At 39.9% G+C, this 27,061-nt stretch overlaps 1 pseudogene; it reads right to left on the reverse strand.

Moving 5' to 3' along the window:
- LOC150039449 (piezo-type mechanosensitive ion channel component 2-like) overlaps positions 1-27,061 on the reverse strand; it is a 118,253-nt pseudogene that overhangs the window by 37,878 nt on the left and 53,314 nt on the right.

Here is a 27,061-nt window from a genome sequence, read left to right on the forward strand (position 1 = left end):
CTCTCTCTCTCTCTCTCTCTCTCTCTCTCTCTCTCTCTCTCTCTCTCTCTCTCTCTCTCTCTCTCCCTCCCTCCCTCCCTCCCCCTCTCTCCCTTCCCCTCTCTCCCTTCCTCTCCCTCCCTCCCCCCCATCTGTCTCTGTGTATCTATGTGTGTTTAATTCAAAGCCTGCTTAGGCTGGCTTTGAGACATGATTCTTAGATTCTTAGATCTCAGCTCCTGAGTAGTAAGGATTTCACAAATTAATGGTCAGCTATGAGAAATTAAGGACAATAAAGCTCTCTGTCCATCCCCTATAGAGCTCAAAGAACAGGCCATGAGACTCTTCTTTGTGTGCTTTCCCTCTCCTTGAGGCCACAGGAATGGACATACTAGTTGTAAACCACGCCCTGTTCAGCACTCACCCTCCCCAGATCCTTTAAGCCTCCGCTTTAGTTCTTCTCTTTCAGACTTCTTTTTCTCTTTCCGCCTCTGCCGCAGTGCTGTTTTAGGATCTGTGATCCCGGCTTGATAAACAAACTGAGAGAAGAAATTTCAATTATGTTCTGACCTTCTACTAATCTGAAATGAAAGAAGACCTACACCATACTTTCTAGCTTTAAGAAATACTACTTTTTCTCCCAGTGTAAACTAAACATCCCTCTCCCACCTGTATATGTTGAGCTGATCGTGGCTGTTATGTTATTATTTTTTTAATCATGAGATATACATGAAAACAGATACCATGGGAATGTATTTTGTTTGGTGTCACAAATGATCCTGACATAAACTTTTAGTATATACAAACCGTCAGGTCTCCCAGATACCTTGCCACTTATTTTGCTCAATTATGGATATTCTCTTTGCACTACACAACATGAAATAAACAGAATGTCTCACTCAGCTTATTAGTTTTTCCATTCAAAAACCAACATCTTCTTTACTTTGAGAATAAAGGTTTTCACATTCGATACTCTCCTTGGTGAGTAATAGCTATTACCAGCAAGTTGAAAATGAGTTTTGTGGATTGATTAGTCTCTTGGGAGGAGAAATATTGTGGCATTGCCATTAGTTAGTTATTCCAGGACAGTATGGAAAGAAAACTGTGGTGCTTGGGTTGCAATCAAGAGCAGAAGACAGTTGCATCAATATCTCAGGACAAGTAGTCAGGAAAGAGGGTGTTCTGTACAGCCCACCCACCAAGGCATGCAGAAGAAACAAAAGAAAACAGGACACACAAACAAGCCAAGCACTCATGCCACATGCATTTCAAACACCTGGGTCTCAGGGAAGCTGGCTTTTCCATTATAATGATGAGATTGAAGAAATATTCTCAGGTTCTTATGACTTAGACACTATCATTTTGCCCTATGCTAGTAACATGGTTGAAACCTTTGAAAAACACAGGAAAGCCAACAACTGGCATTGTGATATCAGTAGAAGACAGACTGAACTTTTTCCATAGACAGAAGTAAAGAGGTCATAAGGGAATTAGAAATTTCTCACTAGTAGAAATCTAAATTGTATGGGAAGGCTACTCAAATTACCCAAATAGTATTTCTGGATAATCAAGCCAGGAAGCAAACAATTATTCTACTTCATGTGAAAAATGTATGGAAATGAAAAGATAAACTGTGATGTGAAGGAATATAGAAAGGAAGTTATGGCAGAAGTTTACTGAACATGTTAGTTGGGAATTCTATCAAGGATATCTCTCAGGTTTAAGACTTTTAAAACGCAAACTTGTTTCAGCACAGTAACAGTTGTGTTGAAAGGATGTGAATGATTATACATAAAACATTTGCAGGTTTTACTTATCTCTTTAGAAGCGTATATTTCTAGGAGATAGATAGGAAAATAAGTTTTTTTTTTAATCCAGAGCAGTTTCAGAATGAAGTAACTTTGGTTAAACTGAAAACTCATTTCTGTTACATTATTGACTAACTCTTTAGATCATTATTACAACTCTTATTTTTAGAAATAAAAACTGAAAAAGTTTGTTTCTACATGTCATTTAAAAAAATTATTGTAAAGGGATGAGCAGAGGGCTTACAGTTACGTAAGTGGGGTAATGAGTCCATTTCTTTTTGAACAGTTGCTTCCCCTCCCTCATTCTCTCCCAGTTTTTCCCTCTTTCCCCTTCCCCTACAAACTGTAGATTTCATTTCCAACATAGTTTCTAGTGTCACTGCTGAATTAGTGCACTTTTTTGTACTACCAGGTTTGTAGTTCCCCTTTACCTCCTCAAGAATTGAAACAAGAGTTTTTTTTTATTATTCTATTTGGAAGTTTATTGTTATTTTCTGTTGTTTCCCCTTTTGTCACGGTTTTACTTTCTGGACCCTTTGTCTTGTATGTAAGTTCATCAGCAGATAATTTTCCTAAATGGTTTTTTTTTTAAATAAAACAGCCTGGCTATCAAAAAATTGCAGGCTTAAGAACATCTGGTGATATTTCCTTTAAACCAAGGCCATTGTAATGTTTTCAAATCCTCGAAATAGAAAACAAGAACGTAATTAGGATTTGTGAACATAATAGACACACAAGTTGGAGGAAATCTTTTGCTCTGAAGAAGAGCCAGTAACTGTGAGGGAGAGGGGAATTCCAGGGAGGATGGTTTAAGGATAGAGTTACAGGGAAAGTCCGGTTAACATCTTGACATTTGATTTCTGAGGGCCTGAAACCTTCCGATATGGTCTCCCTGAGGTGAATATTTAGATTTAGAGAATGCAGAAGAAGTGATCTAGAGGGAGCAGTTAATACCTTATTTCTAGGAAACCTTTCTTCAGGTTAGCAATTTGAAAAGCAACTATGTTACAGTTCCAGGAGCTTTTGAAGGTTAGGTTTTGCTGTTGTCTGACTATTTTCAAAGACTGATAAACAGAGGCAGGGAAGGGTTCCAATCTTTAGTTGAGTGACATTTACTGAACTTCCTAATTATTACCTGGCAAGTTCATCTGGAGAGCTAGAGTGGGGATGAAGGACATCAAGAGGTTTTACGGGGAGTCAGATGGTGCCAGGGGGAGCCAGGTTCTCATAACGCTACCTGAGAGCTTCAAGATTCATGAATATGTGAAAGCAACTACTATGTGTGCCCCTGATTTCAGTTTAATTTTTTGCCAGTCCTGGGGCATGAACTCAGGGCCTAGGCACTGTCCTAGAGCATTCTCAAGGCAAGCACTCTACCACTTGAACCACAGAACCACTTCCAACCTTTTCTGTGTAATAGTTTCAAGGAATCAAACCCATGCTAGGCTAGCACTCTACTGCTAGGTCACACTCTTGGCTCTAATTTAAATTATTTTTTGGTGGGTCATAGGGCTTGCACTCGGCCTGGGCACTGCCCCTGAGCTCTTCAGCTCAAGGCTACCACCCTACACTTGAGCCTGCCCCACTTGGAGGTTAATTGGAGATGAGTCTCAGGTCCTTTTGTGCCCAGGCTGGCTTTGAACCTTGATCCTCAGATCTCAGCCTCCTGAGTAGCTAAGATTACAGACATGAGGCACAGTGTCTGGCTTCTAGTTTAAATTTTTATCCTAAATGATTTCATCTTAAATCTTATCCATTTTCTTGGGGGGGAAGTATTCATTTTCACTGAAAAATGATGAAGCAAAAATACATTTATTCTTTAAAACTTTAGTCTTTACATTTATTCTTTAAAACTTTAGTCTTTACATTTATTCTTTAAAACTTTAGTCTTTACAGAAATTGGTGATATTTCCTAGTTTGTCTTTTAATACAAATGTGATCAGCACCTTCTTTATCAAAATCATCATTCTTTAGATGATTGTCTTAGTACTAAGAAAGGGGATAGTTATGCGGAACCTTCTCATTTTAAACTGTGGCTTAGAGAATCCTAGAAGTGGTTTCAGGAGGGAAAAGGAGGCCCACAGGAACCAAAGCAATGACTTTTCAATTGTGGCCCATCTCTGGGGTTTAAATCCGGAAGGGCTGGATGTGGCCACTCCTGAATCAGATCAGCCATTTCAAGATGCGAGGTGCACTGGTCTGTGTCTCTCATCTCTTGCTTAACACACAGGAGCATAAAGATTGAAAGTTTTTAGAAGAAACTCTTTTGGAGTTTTCAGAGGATAAGTATCTGATAAAATTGGAAGCAGAGTTATATATGTTATTTTTTTATTTTCAATAATTAAGTGACTAGTTCAGGAAGCTGAATAACTTCTATTGTGCATCAATCAGATGAATCAACAGTTTTTTTTAACACTTTATTCCAAGGTGCATGGATATTAGGGCTATTGAGACTGTTCCTAGCTGAGCAATCTACAGTCAAGAAATACTGAACTCAAGACCTGGACAGTCAGTGCCAATTAGGGAAGATGGAGAGCAATCAGAAGCCAGGAAGGAGTTGGAACCAAAGGAGTCTTTTATTAGGTTACTCATGTTTTTTTTTAACCAGCTTTCTGAGAAAAATTATTATGTTTTACTTATCAGAATTGATGCATGCAATCAGAGGTGACCCTTTAAAAATGAGTTGTAACTTACGTGAAACTATGAGAAGAGAAAGTAGATTTGGATCTGCATTTTTTCTTTCTATTTTTTCAGTAGTCTTTGAGGTCCAATAAGAAATCTGGCTTCTATGAAGTCTTTTTGGAAAGCTTTCCTAATATTTCACAATCTTAGAATTCCTTCACTGCATGATCTATAGAACAGAGAAAATGCAGATCCCGGGATGTTTTTCTAAAGTTCTACAGAGCAGAGAATTACACACTACATGTCAGTAAAATAAGAAATACCATTGCAGCTCTGATTAAATATTGAAGAATAGTTTTGGGAAGTTTTATGACAGACTTTGGCAAGGCTAAAATGGCTGAGGCAAACTTCCCAATAGCTCTCTACAAAGAAGGACAAAGCAAGAGTAATTAGTAGAAAACAAAACCCCAAACACTAACAATTTAATATATGATGTCTTATGAGTTTGTCTCTAATAATTAAGAGCGATGATATCCAAATGTGCCAGCCCTAGAAACTAGAATAAAATGTGTTCCACTTGTCAATTAGGAATAAGAAATGAAGTCAGTCATGGTATGTGATCCATACAGAATGAAGATGATCCAGATTCTTTTCTTTGCTGTTTGCTGAGAAGCGCTTACAACAAAACTCAATATAAGAAAAATAAACATGTTGGGTCAGTAGTATTTGGCAGGGCAGCTGCATACATGCACACAAACATGAAACATACACCAAGAAACACACAGGGAAGAGTAGAGACAGGGAGGCGGTGTCGGGTCAAGGAGTTTCCAGGAAGCATCTAGTTCTCCATCGTCGTGGGGAAGGCATATTGGTGCAAGCTGTCTATTTACAAAGGCCTGGCCAGCAAGCTGATATTGATTTTAACCACCCCGTGGCTTGGTGAATTGGATTCTAGGTGTCCCGTACTCTTAAGAAATGGGAACGAACTGTTCTGGTGCGTGGCCCACTGGAAAGAGAAATATATCACAAGTTTTCATCTCCCACGTGATCTCTGTTGAGGAGCCTGGTCTTCAGTAAGCAAGGACTAAGGGCTCCGTAACTGTTTAGCTGATCAACAGGAGCTGAGTTCTGCTGCAAAGCTCAGAAGTGCACTGAAATATTGCCTCAATACATTCTCAAATCTTCAGCACTATAAGTGAAACTGAATTTCATAATCAGCTCCTTCCCATATTGAATTGGGAAGTCCATTCAAAGAATTAAAAGCAAGGCCAAGGATATCTCTTCACCTACTCTTGCAACAACAACAAAACAAAGGGCACCTGGGGAACATATTTTACTGTGTAGGAACATGTTTTGATGACAGGGAATGAAGACTTGCCTGAACACTTGCAAATGCTGCAGTTTAATTAGAAATCAACAATCTCAGATGTCAATATGCATCATCCGAGAGGCGGGACTTGTACATACATCAGATGTAACCATTAAAGGAGTTCCAGCTATCCAAGGTCATCACTTCTCCGACCCCACCATTACCTGGAACGCTGACTTCCTTGGAGGCTCCTCATCTTCCTTCTTTAATTCTTCCTCTTCTTCTTCTTCACTATCCGTCTCAAACAAATAATAATCTCCACTCCTGACCACTATGTGAAACAAAATATTTACTTATTTCTTGGAAGGGACAGGAGACAATGGGGGCTTATTAATGAAATGCCCCTTCAAGATGTGCAAATGGTCACCCAAAACAAAACAAGGACCACAGTAAGAGACATTAGATGGGAGGAAGGTACAGGAGATGACAAGAGCCTGTCCAGGTTAGGGCTGCCTGGTATGGATCTGACTGAGTACATAGAGTATGTGGCTTTGTTTGGGCCAAATAAGAAGAATGGAATTATCCACTCTGGGTTTTTTCCCCCCTTGGTTGGAAGTTTTACCTGGCTGAATCTACTGAACTGAGCAACAACCAGTTTTGTTACCGAGATGGGAAACTAATTGATAATGATTATTTCATAATTCCATGATTTGGATCATTTAGACCAGGCCAGAGTGAATGGAAGACCAGACATCTGTTATAGGTAAGCCAACTGGGTTGACTCAGGACCCAGATCAGTGCCACCAACCTTCTACTTCACTTTACACTTTGTAGACCTGGCTTCTCCACATCACATGTAAGACAACATATATGACAAGACGCTTGAGAGAGTTAAAACAACAACAACATCAACGACAACAACACCACCACGAGGAGAAAATGACTAGGTAACATTTAAAATGAAAATGGAAACAATGACAACAACAGAAATACTACCACCGTGTCAGCTGCTCTACCTATAGCTAGGGGACCAACAGGGATGGCAGAAATGGTCCACAGAGAATTAGCTCTGTCAGGATCCTGGTCAACAAGCCATACCCTGGAGCCTAAGGGAATTCAAGAAAGAATTCTACTGACCGTAAGCTTTAAAGCACAGTGTGCACTGTCTCTGCCTAGCCTCATGCTTTCCCTACAAGAAAATGGTGCCTGTGTCGAGTTGGGAGCAGAGAGAGTGGGGATTGTCCAGAGATTTAAAGATTCAAAAACCCCAATCACAATCAGTTTGCTAGGGATTATGTTTACTAGAGAAAGGATTCCCAGTATGTACATTTCTTATGCTACAAGAACTGTACCACCACTACAGGAAAACATTCATATTTTCAAATCATATTTGGGTTTCCAAAGCTGAGGCATCCATCTTTTAGGTGAGAAAATGTGATAGTTGAAGTAATCTTTTGGCCTTACGTCTCATAAGGTAATGGAAAACCTTGGCTTGTTTAAAATTAGTTGCTTGGCTGTCACTACACATGGTCAAAAGTCCAATGATTTTGCCCATGATTTCAGATGACTCAGAAGCCTCCATTTCATGAAGATACAGAGTGAATGAATTGGGCCTTATATCCTTGAACAGAAACACTGTAATTTGTTATTGTGATTCTGAAGAACAAACCAGGCCCAGAGTACTGGGTCCAGGCCTGAGGAAATAAATGCAATATAACATAAGGTAAGAATAAGCAAGAACAAATCAAAGTTGTAGCATTACATTTGACATAGAAGAAGACCATGAAAGTAATGCCTTCGTGTAAGCCAAGAGACTCACAGGAGAGTGACATGGACTACTGTCACATGGTCATTCAGGAGAAACAGATTATCATAGGATGGAACATTTTACCCTCATTATAGACATCGAAATCAATCCATAGCTAAGTGTATTCAATCATACCTTCTTCTGTAGCCTTTATGCATATCCATGAGCTCAAGTGATTTTCACCTCAAGTACTGGCTTTTACCATTAAAAATATAAACAATTTGTCATACAACCAAGTGCTATTAGCACACTAAGACAAAAAGGAAATGTTCTTTTAAAGGTCTCATGACTTTTATAAAATATCATTATAACAAAGCTTAAAAATAAAGAGAATGCTTTCTCATGTTACATCTGCTGGTAGTAAATGGAAAGCTCCTCCAGGTTTGTTAGTTCATATGGAGGGCCAGCTGCTCACCCAGGAACACACACACACACACACACACACACACACACACACACACACACACACACACACACACGTGTATTGCATGGATGGAAATGTCATCACTGACTCCTTTAGTGGGGCATTAATTTTTAAATCTCACCACTTGCATCCTGAGAAACTTTGCCCTTTATTTCACATGATTAATGATAAAACAAGGCTTGTCATTAATTTAAGTAGTACAGAATTGATATGGGTATGGAAGGTATCATTGAATAGCAATAATGCAATCCCATGTGTGTACAAAGGTATGGAACTAGAGGCTTAGGTACCTGCAAACCATGCTAAAATCTTCACTACTGACCATGGCAACATGGTAACACCACTGACAGACTTATATTAATATTGCAACCATAATAGTCCTTAGTTTGAAAGCCCAACCCTGCCATTCAACAGATCAGAATAAGGGCTTTAAAAAAATTCTTCCAGATCTAAAGGTGAGTTCTGGAACCCATTAAAGACCATAAAAAGTAGAATATGTTTTTCTTTCTTGTGTTCTTCTCAAGCTTGTAAAAGAAAATGTAGTTTGCAGAGAAAATTTAACAGCACAGCTCAGAATGATTCCAAACCATGAATTACACACATTTCTGCATTATTGCACCATCAAGTACTGTAACAAGGCACATTTAGTTTTAATACCAGTCTTCATGAATTTGATATAATGAGGGTGAAATGAGTCATAAAATCTAACATTAATAACCTTCACAGGAAATTCTTTAAACTATTATCAACTTGTAAGGTGATTACCAAAGACCATATCCAATTTCTTTGAAAATATAATGTTTAGATGCAAAAAGGAGGGACAACCAAAGTGATTTACCTCAGCTGAAAAGACAAAGCGTTCAATAGGACATGGTTTTGAAATGGATAGGTCTCACTAACTAGCAGAGGTATTTTAAAAACAGAAAAGTAAGCACAGTTTACTTGTGACTTGACAGGAACAGGCAGTTCTCTCAGTCTGTTACCATAATGGTAGCTGACTATTGTGCCAATAAACAGTAAATGGAAAAATTACACTTGTTTTCAACTTGTTAGTCTTTTGACCTGGGCAGAAAATTAAATAAAACTCTTTAGAACTCACTTTTCATCATAATGTTAAAATTCAATATTGAGGATTAAATTTTATTCTATCTAGATATACTAAGCCATATTTCAAATATTTTTTTCATTATCCTACTTGCTGATTGTGGAAAATGACTACTGGGAGAAGAGAGGTCCAAACCAGATCTAGGTGATACCAAAATTAGGTAAGGGAAAGATTAGCACTGATTTGATTTTCTACTAAGAGGGTCTTTCCCACCGCTGCATGAGGTCATGCGCTTTGGTGACATTCCTTGTCTGATGAGACTAGCTAGCCACAATTACAGAGATGTGGCATATGATAAAAAAAAGACTGAAGACATGGCAAATAATTTTTAAAATAATGATTATTCAATATTCTAATATAGTTAAGGAGGGTTTACATTAATTTGGGTCATTCCATTACAAAGCCCTGGCCAACAGTGCCGATTTCTATGCTAAGCAGAACGAATATACCCAGTGAACTCTGTAGTTCATAGTTCATTTTTACAATCAGAAAGGAAATTCACTATATTCTATGTGGCTATCTGGTTATGATTTTCTGTTTTTTGTTGTGAATTGATCAATTCTGAGTGGCAGGTGGTTGTGAGGCTGTGCCACATGCTGGCTGTGTGGTGCAGTTTTATAGCCATTTTGAGACTGGACAGGAGGTGAAGTGAGAAGGTAAATGCTTTCATTGCGAGTCATCCCTCAACTCTATACTTAGTATACTGCCAAAACATAGAATACCAATAAAAATATAAGCTTTTGGAATGAGGGAACAGAAGACTCATGACATCTATATCCAGTTCTTTTTTTACTGGATTTCTAATCTCAGAATTTAATAAAGGCTTTTAATACATGAGAATTTTTACTTAAAATTCTTAATTTTTATTGTAATGTATAGAGGGGTTATAGTTATATTCACCTGATAGTAGGTGCATTACTTCTCACGCATTGATACCCCTTCTCATGTTTTTGTCCCCATATGTCTAGTTTCTTAAAGAAAGGGTTACAGACTCTTTGAATGTAGTGATAAGTTTTCAATCAGTACTAGCGGAGCACAAACTCATTGTGATGATGATTGTGTGTGTGTGTGTGTGTGTGTGTGTGTGTGTGTGTGTGTGTGCGCGCGCGCGTGTGCTCTGGTCTTGGAACTTGAGCCCAGGGCCTGGATACTGTCCATAAGCTTCTATTGCTCAATGTTAGCATTTGATTACTTGAGCGAGAGCTCTACTTCCAGATTTTTTTTGTGGAGGAAGTTTATTGGAGCTAAGAATCTCATGGACGTTCCTGCCCAGGCTGGCTTTGAACCATGATCCTCAGATTTCAGCCTTCTGACTTGCTAGGATTACAGGCATGGGTAAGTGGCACTTGGCTGCAAACTCATTCTTAGTTATTAAACAGATACCAGAAGAACTCTGGACCTCCAAATTAGAGAGAATTATAATCATTTCTTTGCTTTCCGAGCCTATAAATTGCACTCAAGAGTCTGTAAGCCTAAATGTTGAGCTTTCTTCAGCCAACTGTATTAGGTGGTTATTATTTTCTTATCTATTCATATATTATCTCTAGAAGAATAGATCTATAGAGCCTATAGACCCATCGATGCTGCAATTTTCCTACACTCTTAATTCCCTGTCAAGTCACAAGGGTTAAACCATGCATAGGACACACAGGTCATGGGGAGAGCCTGAATTCTGGTCAAGGATATAAGGGTAGAGTCAGTGAGATTGGAAGAGTATTGAGAAACCTACTGGAAGCATGGTCAACCCAAGGCCGCCACCACTGCTTTTTTTTGCCCTTGGCTTTCTGTTTGTCTGCTTCTCCTAAAATAAAATATGTCCAAACATTAATTCTTATAAAGTGAGCAAACAAAATTTGAAACCACGTTTTAATAACTCAATTGTCAAATCTAGGTCAGTTGCGAAAGTACATCAGAGGTCAGGAAAAGAACTATATATACTAAGGCTGAAAAGTGTATGTGTATTTTCACAAATTATTTTACTGGCAAATGGTTCAGTAAAATAATTTATTAAAATGCATACATTGTAATGGCCAGAAAGTTCATGGTGATTATTTTAAGGCATGGTTGAAACAAGGTGATGAACAGATGCTATATATTGGAAATATATCATGCATTATTGTTTGATTCCCTTCAAACAGATAAACATGCAAGTTTTGATAAGATTAAAAAACTCATAAATCTTAAAGCTTGAGCTGAATAGACTAAATATCTAATTAGATGTAATAGATTATATTGCTATAAATATATACTTCATGACAGCTCTCACTGGAACAGGTAATAATTGATACTTTAGTTATCAATACTCAGGTGCCACATAGAATATGCATGCATATTTAATTTACATAAAATTTATAGAAATCAATGGCAGCCTAGCTGGAATAGCTCCCCTCAATAAACACATTTCGCAAAACCATGCCAACTTCTTTAGCAGCATGTCTCTTATAAGATAAAGCTAAGGCTACTTGTAATATTATTCATTCATGACAGAGAAATGAAACAAATAGAAAGACCCCATCCACAGTGGGAAAGTAAAACTTGCAAAGTTAAAAATAAAATACATTGGTAAAATTGGCAAAAAGAAAAGTGCCTCAATATCATGCTTCTTGACCACATCAAGGTAATTGAACAGGAAGAAAATATCTCCACGTACTTTCATCATCTTCTTCAGAGAGTTTTTGGATGTCCTGGCCTTCCCCTGACTCCTGGGTTAAGCTCAGCATCCTCTCCTTACCCTTTTTGTACTTCTGTTGCCTGGCCTTGATGCGATCCATTCTATAAAATAAAGCGAAATTAGTAGTGCTGGGAACACATGCAGGTATTTTAGGGCCAATGGACATAAATAAATAAAATCACAAACAATGTAGTCAACTTCAAGAATTGTGATGAGATTCATTATTAATAAGCAATGTGTGTTGTGTGTAATGCATATAACCATATATTGTATATTATATAATATATAGTATACAATAGATACTATATACTGTATAGTATTATATAATATATATTACATATTAACTACCTACATATTACACATATACAATATATAGTATATACATTATATATATTACATGTAATTCATGTGGCTACTTCATGCTTCACAGATGCTAGACTCAGGATGACCCATAAAGGTTAAGGTTTAGCATAGAATTTTTTTGGCCAGTCCTGGGGTCTGAACTCAGGGCCTGAGCACTATTCTTGAGCTTTCTCAAGGCTAGTGCTGTGCCGCTTGAGCAGCAGCACTACTTCTAGCTTTTTCTGTGTATGTGGTACTGAGGAAGGGAACCCTGGGCTTCATGTAAGCACTCTACCACTAGGCCACGCTCCTGGCCTGGCCTGTGTATTCACCCTTTGTATCACAGCCAGTGTGAACATACCATATCAGGAAGGACAAGTTATTTATTTCTCAAGTTTTGAATTTTTAAACAAGTGGAAAAATTCATCAGGATGTATTACTTCTATTATGAGAAGTGAGAAACACCATCTAAATGTGGGTTGAAATTTGTTATAACAACTGTTGCACCATAATGCATTCGCATTATTTTTTGGCGCATTACTTGCACCTTTGTGAAAAGAATCATGCTATGGAATGATTTAATTTATACAAGGATATATCTTTGGTTATGAGAAGGAAAGTGAGATATGAGTTCAGCATGATATGGAGCTATTCTTGTAAACTAAAAGAACATTCCTGCTGAGCTGATTATTGAGCACTTCCATTTTCTTGGCCATCCACTTCTGTAGCCACCAACTTTCAGACCTGCCCCCAAACAAATAAGTGGTACCACTCTTTAGAAGTTCCATTCATTATTGAAAATTTTATCCGGAGAACATTCTTTTCAACAGAATTCTTGACTCTCCTGAAAGGGTCAGACTATCTATCCTTTGAGCTGTCCAGAAGGGTACAGTGGGAAGAGTGTTTGCATCAAATTCAGGGAAAGATGAGTCTCACTTCTAGAAACTTCTCTAGTTAGCATGGACTCTTAAATGGGCCAATATCAGGTTGCCCATCGGTTATGATTTCAACAGATGCTTCCAAAGCTGACCCCACTTCACTTTCTCAATTCACAGCTGCAATGAACACTGCAGTGCTTGGCACTGGGGAAGACCCTGATTCATTCATTAGCTAGTTAATCTTTTTTTTGTTTTTAATTCAGAAAAGTAGAACTATGAGACCTAATTTATGAGACTTTAAATGGCCTGTTCAGGGATCTTAAGTTAAACAACTGTAACAGGTCTTTTTCAAGGTGTTCGCTTTTCCATCTTGGAGCGAGCCATATTTCTGTTCCTTTACAGCCTAGCAGGTATCAGTGATTTTCTCTGACAGAGGAGTGAGTATATGGAACATTGACACAAGTAGATTTTTCATGGATTTGAAAAACCTGAGACTCAGCTGATAGTTGTACATAATGGAAAAGTGAAGAATGAGAGAGAATCAAGACGTCCTTACTGTCTCTTCAGCTGATCCATAGACTTTTTCTCTTCCTCAATTCTTGCTTTCACAGCTTTCACGATTGTGGCCTGAAAGAGTTCAGCCCTTCTATAAAGGGAGACAGAAGACAAAACGAGTTAGTATTCCTGCCTTTTCTATTTTACTCTGAAAATGATCACTTATGGGTTAGAAGGCCTGGCTTCCCATTGTTGTTGGCTGACTGAAGTTTCCTGGCTGGAGGTTACCAACCCCCTTCTAGAAGCCTTTTCCTGGTAGATAAACAAGAAAATGTTCCTGGGAGCAAGTGAGCTGCTCACTAGTCTGGGAGATCAGTGAAGAGAAAATAGTATTTTCCAAAGAGCAGTCAGTCTCTTTGAAGGCATGCCAGAAACCATGCCTAAGCATTATACACTTGACCTTGTAAGAGTGGTACCACAAGTAGGATTGCTGGGTCAGATGATTGTTCTATTTTGAGCTTTTTGAGGAACCTCCATACTGTTCTCCATAAAGCTGACATTAATTTACATTCCCACCAACTGTACATAAGGATCCACTTCTCACTCTATCCTTATCACTATATATAACATATATATATATATAATTATTTTTTTAATCTCTAAACTAGTGCTAATTTTTTTGTAGCGATTCCATGGTTTTTATGATTCTTCTTGTAAACTTAATTTTATTGTCAGGGTGATGTACAAAGGGGTTACAGTTACATACGTAAGTTAGTGAGTACACTTCTTCTCAAACACTATTTTTTCTCTTATGTTTTGCTCCCATTTTCCCTCCCCAACAATACAATTATTCACAATATATACTTTTACATAAAGTAGATTATATATAAATTGTTAATTTGAATTATATATATGTTTATATTGTGGTGTCCATTCTAATGAGGTAAAGTGAAATAACTCTGGTTTGATTTGCATTTTGTTGATTATCAGTGATGGTTAGTATTTCTTTATATACTTGTTGGATAACGTTTTTCCTTTCCTTTTCTCCCTCCCTCCCTCCCTCCTTCTTTTTCTATTCCTCCCTTGCCTCTTTTCTCTCTCCCTTGCTCCCTCCCTTTCCTTTCTCCTTCCCTCCCACCTGCCCTCTCTACTTTTCTCCCTTCCAAACTAAGGTTTTGTGCATGTACTCTAAGTTACACCACAGCCACCATTTGTATATTTTCATTTGAGAAATTCCTGTTACTGCTGGAGGCCAGCATGGACTGCTTCCCGTGAGGAGTGTGTATATAGGGACTCAATTATACTTATGTACCACTTACACATGTCCTAAGTTTTGATAAAGTGTCACATTGTACTACCATGTCTATCTGAGATCCCCAAAGTCTTATTTGTAATTTTTTTTGCCCTGATTTTCCTAGAAGAAGTTTCTTAATTTCCCGTGGGCTTTCCCAACAAGTTAAAACAGAAAAATATAGGGAAGCATTCCTTTTTGTATGTTTCCTAAGAAAATCAACCATGGAATCCCATCGTGCCCGACCAACCTGGAGGCCAGGATCTGAGAGGCTTTGATGTCTGCTACAAAGTGCAGGAAATAGTAGCTCATGAAGACTCGCCTCTGCAGCAGAAGGAAGGCAAAGCAGATGCTGTCCCAGATAATCCCCGCCTCTCCACTGGGCAACTTACAGGACGAGTCCTCGTTAGCTGTGGGAGTGCAGCAGGGGCAATACAGAAATTAACTCCACTCCCACCGCTACTGTGGAAATCTGTGCTTTCCACAGTCCTACGAGTCACGCAGGCACAAGAGCAGCACTCTGCTATCTGGTCTCCCCACGAGCATTTGAGCTCCAATGTCCACATGGACTCACAAGGTGACCCCATCGTGAGCTCTTGACCCTGAGGCACAAGGAAGCCCCCGGAACATTTCTTTCTTCAGGAATCTCCAAAAAGGTTCATGGAAAAATAATGTCCTAATGATAGAGGAAATGCACTGACACAAAAGACAATATCTATTCTAGGACAGAGTTCTCTACCCAACCTGACACTGAGTACAGGATGGGGTGATTGAAGGAGGGATGGCAGGTAGCACATTTTGTCAGGTGGATGGCTTGTGTGCAGTCTGATTCAGCCTGACTGGACACCATTGTTCAGAAGAACGTCATGTTGGCATGCACATGAGCATCTGCACACCACAACAGACCATGTGTGATGTATCCTGGGTGTTCGGTGCAAGAAGCAGATGGCAGAAAGAAGTCAACTCCAGGAACCTCTGGGGGTCCTTCCAATGATTTTTCTAAATATGAAGAAGCTCCCTGAGATTCAACAGGAAAGAAGGCCTGGAAGTCTGACTTACTTTGAGGGCCCAAGATATTTCTCGATTTTTACCTCTACACCTCTTTCATCTATATTTGTATGTATGTATGCATGTATATATGTATGAATGTATGCATATATGTATGTATGTGCTATGTACTTACCATCTACCAGTTCTTGAGTCATGAGTCACATCTCCAGCCCATTTGTTTGTTTTTGAGATTAAGTTCTTGCTCACTTCCAATTCTCCATTCTCCTGTCTCTGCCTCTTAAGTAGCTGGGATTTGTAGGCATTTTCCAACATGTCTGTTTTCAAAGTTCTAACTGGAACAACTGTAATTTTGGATAGACATCTGGAATGCTTACTAACCACATCTCAGAAAGCATATGGAGTTACTACTGCATTGCATCCAATCCCCAAATCCTTTGGGGCTTTGGGAGTTTCTAGAAAATGGTCCAGGGACTCTGGGAATGGGGGCTCCTCATACTATGAACAGTCTGTACACAATGCATTGCAGTTCTATAGCTTTTATTTAGGGAGAAATTGAGCTCCAATTTCACATCTTTAATGAATGTACTTAGGCCCTGTTTTTAAAATGAGAACATCTCTGCCTCGCATACTTACGCATTTTATAGCCTTTGACTGTACAGGCCAGGCTAAAGGCTTGGATCAACCAGCAACAATTTTGTACCAGTGTCCCAATGTATCCACATGCTCCTATCTGAAAAACAAATGGGGAGGTCAATTCTCCATCACGGGATCCAAAAAGAAAGTTTGGTTTCTTCTGACCCCAGCATGTGCAGGAATTGACAAAGACCCAGTGACAATGATTACAGAGGGCTGTCCATACCTAAACTAAAAGTCCAGTTACCATGGAGGCTTACTTTAGCTGCTCAGAGAGCAATGTAAATTCTAGAAATTATACCTAATGAATGAAAGGAAAGTCTCCAATGTGATGCTTCTGCAAAAACACTTCTTTTCAAGGAAGAAATTCTCAGCTATTTTGGAAGAAACAAACTCTGAGAATGGATACTCATTGAAATCTAGGACTCTGATTTTGGTACACTTCCTTTCTCACAGGTCTAACAATTAAATCTATGCTGTCCCTCAAGGAGAGCATTCCAGACCTAAGCTGCAGGGTGGAGTTGAAGGAAGGAATGGTAAGCAGGGCTTGGCTTTTGTACCTGTTGGCTGTTTCTGGGATTCAACCAACCTTGGCTAGCAAATATGTGAAAAATCACTGATGGCTCCTTATTGAATCTGCGAAGGTTTCTGTTTGTCATTATTCCTTAAATAATGTAGACAAACAACTACTTGCATATCATTCATGGGTGTCCAAGAAGGACATGGGTGTCTAGTCTTCAGGGGAGACCAAGGAAGTCTTTTGGGGCTTATTTGGCTAATTCTATGGATAAAGGAATCTTTTATTGTTATTACTGTTGCTGATGATGACTAGTAAATATCTGTTTTAAAAAATGAATGTATCAAGGCAGTTATGTTAAGTTCCCTGGGAGGTGAATTTTAAATAAGCATTAACTACTGCTGGCCAACACATACAGGTGATGATGATTCACTGTGTGTATAGCTGGGATCCTGTGAGTACTAATCCTTAGACCTCGCTCCTAAAGCGGAGGCTATTTAGCCAGGAATCCCAGACATATTTGTGTGCTACCAAGCTTTTGTTCCTTGTAAGTATCAACTTAAAAGATGGGTTCCAGCCAGGATCAGGTGGCTCATATCTGTAATGCTAGCTCATCAGGAGGCAGAGATCTGATGATGGCCATTCAAAGCCAGAGTAGTCAGAACAGTCTGTGAGACATTTATCTCCAACTGATTTTGCCCTCAATTGATTTGTTTGGCCTTATAGTGGATATCTTTGCTTGATTTGAGTGTTCACTGGTTTTTGACTGACTTTGATTGTGTTCACATCTGATTTGTTTTCTACTTTGTTATGCACCTGTGTAGGTTTTGGCCATGGAAACCATGTATTAGTTCAACACAGTTAGGCAGGGCTTTGAGATTGGAGAGCCTGTAGTATCCACTAGTGCTACAATACAAACTCCAAAGTTGGGCTTTTACATGGGGGGCTTCTGTGTTCTCAGGACTGGATCCATCATACAACAAGGTGAGATCTAGGCTAACTTTTATATTTGTTTTGTTCTTAAAATGTGGCAATCGTTCTCACAGATGATTTTATTGCCATAATTTTGTTTTTGCCAGTCCTGGGGCTTGAACTCAGGAGCACTGTCCTTGGGCTTTCTCAAGGCTAAAACTCTACCACTTGAGCCACTTCTGGCTTTTTCTATGTATGTGCAACTGAGGAATCAAACCCTGGTCTTTGTGCATGCTAGGTAAGCACTCTACAACTAGGCCAAATTCCCAACCTCTATTGCCATAATTTTAAAACAGGTATATCTTCCTCTTTAGAAAGTTGGTTCCTTAAGGGTTACAAACTGAGTCCTATTTATCTCTAGCTCTTCACTCAGCAAAGAAGACTATGACAATGGACAGATGAACAAATAGGTGGATGGATGGGTTAGCTTAAACCCCTCATCACGAGCTTGGCTCCAGCGTGGAATGGCTTGTTTTCCTGTCTATACCTTCTTTTTCGATTCTCAATACTTTCCAAGTGTAAATTAATGTGAATGGGGTAAAGTGCTGACCTGCCCAAAGCTGCCTCTACCATCAACTAGACAATTCATCTTTCAACAGACGCGAGGCAAAATAAATTATTCAAGTATTTATGACTGCATATGCTTGGCCCTCCTAGACCCCTAAACACAATGCTATACATTATATATCATCTCCCAACTCAAGTCTGCAATAGCTTTTTGCAATTGAATGGTGGATGATCTCATCCCTAAATCCCTAAGTGGGAAAGAAGCAGTGGATCATTACATCATTGCTTTTCTAACTCAGTACCAGTTCCAGCTGTAAGAACCAGGCACAGAGTTGAGAAGCAGCTGAAGCAGCATGAACTCCCTCTGCCTGAGCCATGCTAGAATCAGGATATGAAGGCAGAAGAAGACGGAGCTACGAATACACTTGCTATTGATAGATGGCTTGACTTGGCATGTTTTTTCTTAGGTTTTGCTACTCTTCCATGAGACTGTAGGAACTGACAGTGCCTTTAACTTTGTATCCAGGGTTCTGGATAAGAATATTCTGGGTAAATATTTCAAGGAAAACTAGTTTTGTACTAGAAGGAGACTTTGTCAAAAGAAAAGAAATTAAGGCCCAGATTTAGCAAACTGGCTAGCTTTAATATCTCTTTGGTCCCACATGATAATGTCAAGAATGATTAGATATACCAGGTATCCAGAACAAAGAGGAATGTTAACTCTTCTGTCTTATTTTCATGTATAAGTACCACTGAGTACTTATACTTACACCACTGAGTACTCTGTGTGTGTTTGTATATTTGCATCCAATTTGTGTATGTTGCCTTCTCTTTTGCTCTGCTTCCTTAATAAACTTGTCTCTGCTTCAATGTGTCCAGAAATTCTCCTCAGTGACAACACCACAAGTCTGATACCCAGGTTGGAGACAGTTGTGGACTTTGTCCTCTGGGGATCTCTTTGGTCCAACATAATGCTATTGATGAGCTCATGAAAGGTTCTTAACCAAATATTGGCAGCACCAAATAACTGAAGGGGTGCCCTTGGGGTCTAGAAGATCAGTGCAATAGAATGATCAGTACTATAGAATTACAACTGGGCACTGTAATTCATTTGTCATGGTAAAGAAAGGACACAGGTATTCACTGGCAGAGCAAACAAGATGTCTCTACTCATCTGGATGTCTCTGCTTAGAAGCCATCACAATGTTGAATTCTCTCTAATGTCTACCACACCCAGATATGTAAGATATTTTCTTTTGCCAGTCTTGGGACTTGAACTCAGGGCCTGAGCACTGTCCTTGAGTTTTCCCAAGGCTAGTGCTCTATAACTTGAGCCACACCACCACTTCTGGCTTTTTCTTTTTATGTGGTGCTAAGGAATCGAACCCAGGGCTTTATGCACGCTAGACAAGCACTCTACCACGGACACACTCCCAGTCCCTCTTCATCATTCCCTACCCCACATAACAGTCTATAAAACTGCTCAGTTTATTACACATTCCTATGACTCTTTTTATGGAAGAGCATTTTATTTTCAAATACTATGAGGATTCTGTAAGTCTGATTCAGGTTACTAGAGTCACTTCAAAACCATGCAGTGAGTGATGACAAATTGTTCCTCAAGAAGGATAGGATTAATTAGTGAAATACATTTTAGAATTCATTCCTTTGAATACAGATCCCTTTGAAGTATGGCCTTCAAGGAGTGAAAAATGAGTAGAAAGAATTTGGCCTAATCTGGTTCAATAAAAAAAGGAGTGAACCATCATTTGGATCCTAAATGTTCAGCAGGCTTTTAACAAGGTCATGTGAGAGGCACGAGGATTGTTTACTCTTACATGGAAACCACAAGTGTGTTATATAGGAGAGGGTTCCACTTACTGACAGGATATTTTTCATTGTAATCACAAACACGTTGTATGCAATCAGCCAGTCCCAGTAACGCAGGATGCTCTTGATGGGTTTCAGGAGCAGATCGCCTCCAAAGAGCAGGAAATAGAAACAGGCCACCAAGTAGCCCATGCAAAAGATGCTGATCCTAGTTGTTCCCGTAATGAAGATGATGGTGAGGACGAACCAGAAGAGGTAGCTAAAGATGATCACTTTGGACATGTCCAAGTAAGATCTGGCAGGGGGAGGGGGGAAACAACCTCCAAACAGTCAAAAGACAACAACATAACAAGCAAGAAGCAAGGTCAAGAATGCCACTGTATGAAGGGGGGAAATTCATCCTTGATATTGGAATAGTTGAGAAACCATACTATGATCCCTGCATCCATCTTTCCTTTCCCACTGGCCTGGTGTACAGGAAACCCTGGCATAAGTAGTAATATACAAACATGAATTGGGGAAACCCTGTGTGAATGAATGCTTATCATTTTCTTTTAGTCAAATTTCTCGCAAATAGCTTCTTTTTAAGTAGTGTTCTAGAGAGATCTGAAGCAGAGGAGCCATCTGTATGCAATGCTCATGTCTGGGTGACTTGAGGAGACGAAGCCATTGTTACCTGCAGTGAATAAAATCTGGCACGGGGTTGTGTTGGCTGAATGAAGCTGCATCTAGGTTCATGCAAATTTCCACATTGTCCCCAGCCATGATTCGTACTGCAGCCTTATTTTCATCCTCAAAAATCTGCCGTTGCAAGGAGGCACACAGGAGCAGCATGAAGTCATCTGGCAAGACAAAGGGAGGTGACTACCATATCACCTCCTGTTCTGAGGTCCAGTGTCACAAGCAGCATGAACTAGCCACCAACACCTGTGGGAAAGTGCATCCCCAAAGTTCGCACCCTAGGCTTTCAGGGTCTAGTAAAAGTCATTACTTGCCAGTGTGCCAGAGGAAAGATAGAACACACAGGCTGGGCCTCCCCAAGAGAAAGCCTGGGATTTGTTTGCACATTGCTTTATACCAGTGTGAGGTGTTCACTACTAGGCTTCTAGTTGTAGAGAATTTTTCCTGAGACAGTGTGGATTTGCATTAATTTCCCATTAGGATTTTCTTTCTTTCTTTCTTTTTTTGGTACTGAGGCTCAACTTGGAGCCAAGGTCTTTTCTTTTGGGTTTGTTTAGTCAACACTGGTACTCCACCACCTTAGCCACACCTCCACTACTAGCTTTTTGCTGGTTAATGGGAGATAAGAGTCTCACAGACTTTTCTGCCTCGGCTGACTTTGAACTGAAGCTCTTATATCTCAGCCTCTTGAATGGCTAGGATTGGAAATATTAGCTATGCATGCCAGGATTCTTCCTAGTTTTGAGAAAGCTACTGGAGCACTTTTCTTCCTCATATTCTTTTTTTTCTTTTCCCAGTCCTGGGACTTGAACTCAGGCCTGGATACTGTTCCTGAACTTCTTTTGCTCAATGCTAGCACTTTGCCACTTGAGCCATTGCACACTTCTGGGTTTTACTGGGTATATGATACTGAGGAATTGAACCCAGGCCTTCATGCATGCTAGGCAAGTGCCACATTCCCAGCCTGGACCTTCCCCATATTCTTTCTTATCTTTTACATGTGATAGATGTGACATTCTTGTGCCATTCCCTGTGCATTAGTACCCACATGATATTCCTTGAGCTTAGATACACTAAAGGGGGCAGAGAGAAAGACAGGCAGAAGAATATCTAAGAGCTGCCTGGCACAGACCCCAAGGCCAGGTCACCAGAGCCAAGTCATAGGTTGCTTTGTTGGTCCTAAAATCCTGAAATATTTAGGGCAATCAAGTACTCTGTATTGTCTGACACTCCCTACTCTGTGTGTGTGTTTGGGGGAAGGGAAAGAAACTGCTCCAATCCTTTATTTACTGGCTTCTTTCAAAGGCTTTGACCTGTTCATTCCTGCCTGAAAGCCTCTTTCTTGCCACTACAGCCTTGTTTTTCATTTTGGCCTGCCTGATAGTGGCATCTTGAAACCTGATCACAACTCAATCTGAGAGGCCTCCCTCTCTACTACCTTCAAAAAGATGGGTTATGCAGATACCTGTGACTAAGGAGGGAACATATTGGAAAGGGAGTTATACAAGTGAATGTGGGACTTCAACGTTGATTTATTAATATTTGCAAATGTAATAGAGCAAGTAGGAACCATTAATGACTTGCAATATTAATGAATAAAACAACCCTTTACATGATTGTGAAGTTCAGGGAAAGAAGCAAAAGCACTAATGCCTACCATGGGAAGAATAATGAGCCAATGTAAACTCGCGTATGAATGTCATGAACCCTGTGGTGGAAACACTTACAGACCAGAAACACAGGGTTGGGTCGCACAATGAAATCAGGGAAGTACAGCCATTTGATAATGTTGTCGTTGAAGTTGGCACCCTTGAATCGCCATGAATAATCTGTTGGGGGGAGGGCCGAGATAAACAGCAAACATCAATTCTCCAGTGGCCATTGATAATGACTTTTGCTAAAAGCCGGGGGACGGGGCTCACCTCGGCAGGGGGCAGGTGGGATGCCAATGCAGATGAAGTACTGGAAGGTGATGATACAGGCCAGGAAGCAGCAGTACTTGGGCCAGACCTCAGCGATGGCTTTTCTTCTGCGTCGATACAAGACGGCAATCAGCTAGCAGGCATGAATCATGGCATAGAAATCCATTCGCTGACCGATTACATTCACTGACATTAGGAAACAGGTCTGTGTAAGGGTGATAAGATGCAAGAGAGATCGGCTTTACAGGGAAGGGGTTGTGGGCCAGTGCACCTGCTGGGGTAGAGACCTACAGTGCTCAGGCTGTCTCTACTGAGTGGGAAGATAGACTATGCCATTGTCACAATAACCACCTCATACTAAAGAGATAGCCTTACCACAATCATGTCAGGTTATAGCATTCATTGTGGCTGCAGTTTGAACTTGCATAAAAATAGTGTAAAAACAAAAGGTCAGTATTATAATTTTGAAGGTGCAGATACTGGGGGATGAAATACAGGGCATCAGGTCACGCTCTTGGTTAGATTTGAGCTCAAGGCTGGTGGTCCACAACTTGGGATACACCTCCTCTTCTGACTTTTGGTGATTAATTGGAGATAAGAATCTCAGGAACTTTCCTACCTGGGCTGGTTTTGAACTGCAATCCTCAGATCTCAGCCTCCTGAGTAGCTAGGTTTACAGGAATGAGCCACCAGTACCCAGCAATTAAAATTTTATTCCTTATATGGAACTATTATGATAACTGGTCTCCATATAGTTGGATGGTTCTAGAGAGGCCTCTGTTGCAGTTGGAGAAATGGCTTTTGAGTGTGGAAAATTCCCAGCCACGCTAACCAGTAGTAGCAGCAGCAGCAGCAGCAACAGCAGCAGCATCTGTATATCCCAAGAGGATCAAACTTCCTGGCTAAAGATAGATAGTGAGGCTCTGGTGACCAGCTAGCCAAAGATGCTACTTGACTTTTCATGGTAAATAGAAATAAATCACCTTGGTATGAAAACTTACCTCCAGGCCAAATTTGTAGAAGAAGTAGTTTATGAAGTATTTGGCACAATTGATAAGCCCATCATCTAGGTGAAGTCTTGTAATGTCATGAAAGATAGTTTTAGACACAGGGGCTGTGAGCTTGTTCCGACCTCGATAGTACTCTTGATGGCGGTAGATGGTGACTTCAAAGGCCAGAATAGCTAACATCAGAAGATTATTCTACAAATCATAAGAAGGAAAACAAAAACAGGGTAGACCAAATGCTTTACAATTCATTAGTTTTAAGCAATCCCCATCACTGTACTTAATTCTGGATATCTAAAAGGACATTTTTATAATATCCTACTAGTAATTCATGGTAGGATTGAATGGAAGACTGATTCTCCCTGTCTTATTTGTTGTGGAGTCATCTCCATTGAGGACTCAGGCTGGGTGCCCCAGGAACAGGAGGTAAAATCTCTGTACATCACACTGGTCACTCCTATTTACTTGCTAAGTACACTCCATATGCTAAGGAAGCAGAGTGCCTGCCTATTGGAAGAAGGCAGTCTGACCTTATAGGAAGTGTAAGTGCAATGATAGCAGGGAGATATCCTGGGATTACACTATGCTGGAGAAGTGGGGTGCCAGCTAGAGGGAACGCTTTAATATCACTGATATCCGACCCCAGAAAGAATGCTCATGAGGGTAAGATTGTAGTTCTTATAACGATAATGATGGAAATAATTAACATGCAGGGAAATAGCTGACAGATATTAGTATAATTGCTATTTTCAAATATTAATGTATTTTATCCTTCCAAGAGCGACTTTTAACACTATCTACCATGTAAGGAAAAACTGGAAATTGCACAGCATGTGCAAACCAGAAGTGGTGCTGTGACTCAAGTGGTAGAGCACTAGCCTGAGAAATCTCAAGGACAGTGCTCAGGCCCTGATAGAAAAAGCTAAACAAAAGCACCCTTACCCTGAGTTCAGTACTTGCAAAAATCACACACACACACACACACACACACACACACACACACACACACCCCTAACTGCCAAGTATATGGTTTTATTTTATATGAATGGCTAGTATAATATGACCATGACTGCTTAAATTATCTGTCAAAGTAAAATGTGAAAAATTATGTTCTTCTGTTTGTACTATGTTTCTATGAGTATTTGTTATCAAAGTTTTTTCAGAGATATGTATTTTATTGTTTCTAGCTATAATATATACCCTTTAAAAATATAGAGACAATTTAAAAATTTCTTGCAATGGAATGCTAGTTTCTTGTAAACTATAGCATTTCCTTTTCAGACAATTTTTCTTCTTTGTTTCTGGCCAAGTTAACATTATGCTTTTTAAAAGATTTGCAATTTATTTTGGATATATTTTAGTTCTGATGTTTCCATCAAACTTGCTCTTTATATTGTGAGCTCCTTAACATATTTTATCTAACCAACATGAGACTGCTTGGACAACTTCCCTTCAGCGTATAAGATGAGTACTGATTTTAATATCCACTTGTTTGCAGCCAAGGTGACTCTCAAAACCATGGAAGAAGATGCAGTGATGACCACACAGGACACTGAGACTGTCCTGGGAGAGGACTGCAAATTGTAACTGTGCAGTTATAGGCTAGGCACAGGAGACGCATTACCCTCAGGTAGACGAGCAAAGGAGAAGACTTCCGCAGGCCAACCCATTCTGTTGGGTCCACAGGAGCACTGTAGAGCAGAGATTTGTTTAGATCTTGAAGGGGGATATTGGTTTGATTTTCATTTGGCTAAAAAGGAGAGAGAAGGTAGAGTCAGTTTGCCAAGTGGACATGGGCAGGCTTTTCTCCCTCAGCTCTGGGCATGGTAGATTTGGGAGCTCATTTCAAGGGGGATCTAAACTCCAAAGTAGATGCAGGTCCAGGCTAACAGAGCCAGACTGTACAACTTCGCCTACAATCTAGGCTGCATGTGCTGAATGGGGAGTGGTGGGGGTAGACTCTAAGTATCTGCCTTGCTTCCCTAACGGACATTCAGGGAGGTCTCCCATCCTCAAAGCTCACCAAGGAGCAGTTGACAGAAAAGTTCTCAGGTTTAATGGTTTGTAGCTGGTACAACATTTTGCAGATGATGATCACACACGTCCACACAGTGCAGACACTTGAGGCCACACGGCGCAGCTTGGCATATGGCAGAGCAAAAGCCCAAGATATCAAAAATACATAGTTGAACAGAGACACCTGGAAACATAAAATCAGAAATGGGGACAAAAAGATATGATATGAAATAACATCAAAGGCAAGACAACTTGACTTCTCCAGTTGAACGTGTTGCTTGTGTTCTTGGCATGCACAGGGACATGAGGGAATGAGTGAATTATGGTCTGGAGGATACTACATTTTATATGGAAGACAGATAAGACATAGGATAATTTAATAGCTATAAAACAACAGCAATAGCTAGGTTACAGATGTATGTGAGTTTCTGTGAGAGCATTTACAAGGGATCGTTGGTCTGATGAGTGGGTTCACAAAGAGCAGAACCAGGTGAATGGGGTGAGTACTGAATGTGAGAGGTGGGTAGTAAATTCCAGTCAGCTATGCAGAAGCAAAGGCAAGAAAGTATGGAAACAAATGATGAGAAAAGATGACTACAGACCATGGGGAATTAAGAGTTGGAAGTATAAAATGCCACAGTAGACTGGGCACTAGGATTATAGGCTCATACCTATAATTTTAGCTACTCAGGAGGCTGAGGTCTGAGGATCATGGGCAGGAAAGTCTGTGAGACTTTTATCTCCAATTAACCACCAAAAAGGTAGAAGTGGAGCTGGGGTTCAAGTGGTAAAGCAGCAGCTTTGAAGCAAGAAAAGCTAAGGAGCAGTGCCTAGGCCTTAAGTTCAAGACTCAGTACTGGCACATAAAAGAACAGAAAAAAATGAACTGAAGTAAAATAAAGTAAAATGCCACAATGAGGGAAGATAGAGACATAATCAGAAGTCAAATTTCAACGTATCTCGCATGAGCCATGCAATGGCACATGAACTCATTCTGCAGCAAACAGAGAGGCTTAAAGGACCTGTTGACAAAGAGTTTGAAAGTAAGGTATGATCTCTAGCTTCCTTAGATAAATGTGATGGAAAAATAGAGGATGTGATATTGGTCAGACTTGAGGTCAGAGACCAGTTACCCTGGGATTTGCAGGGGCTAAGGATGTGAGTCACAGTTGGAAGGAAGCATTAAGGCAGTTGCACTGGACTTAAATGGAACATGAGATGAGATGGACTTAAG

Source organism: Megascapheus bottae, unplaced genomic scaffold (assembly GCF_031878675.1).
Source record: "Megascapheus bottae isolate mThoBot1 unplaced genomic scaffold, mThoBot2.hap1 HAP1_SCAFFOLD_40, whole genome shotgun sequence".
NCBI classification, from domain to species: domain Eukaryota; kingdom Metazoa; phylum Chordata; class Mammalia; order Rodentia; family Geomyidae; genus Megascapheus; species Megascapheus bottae.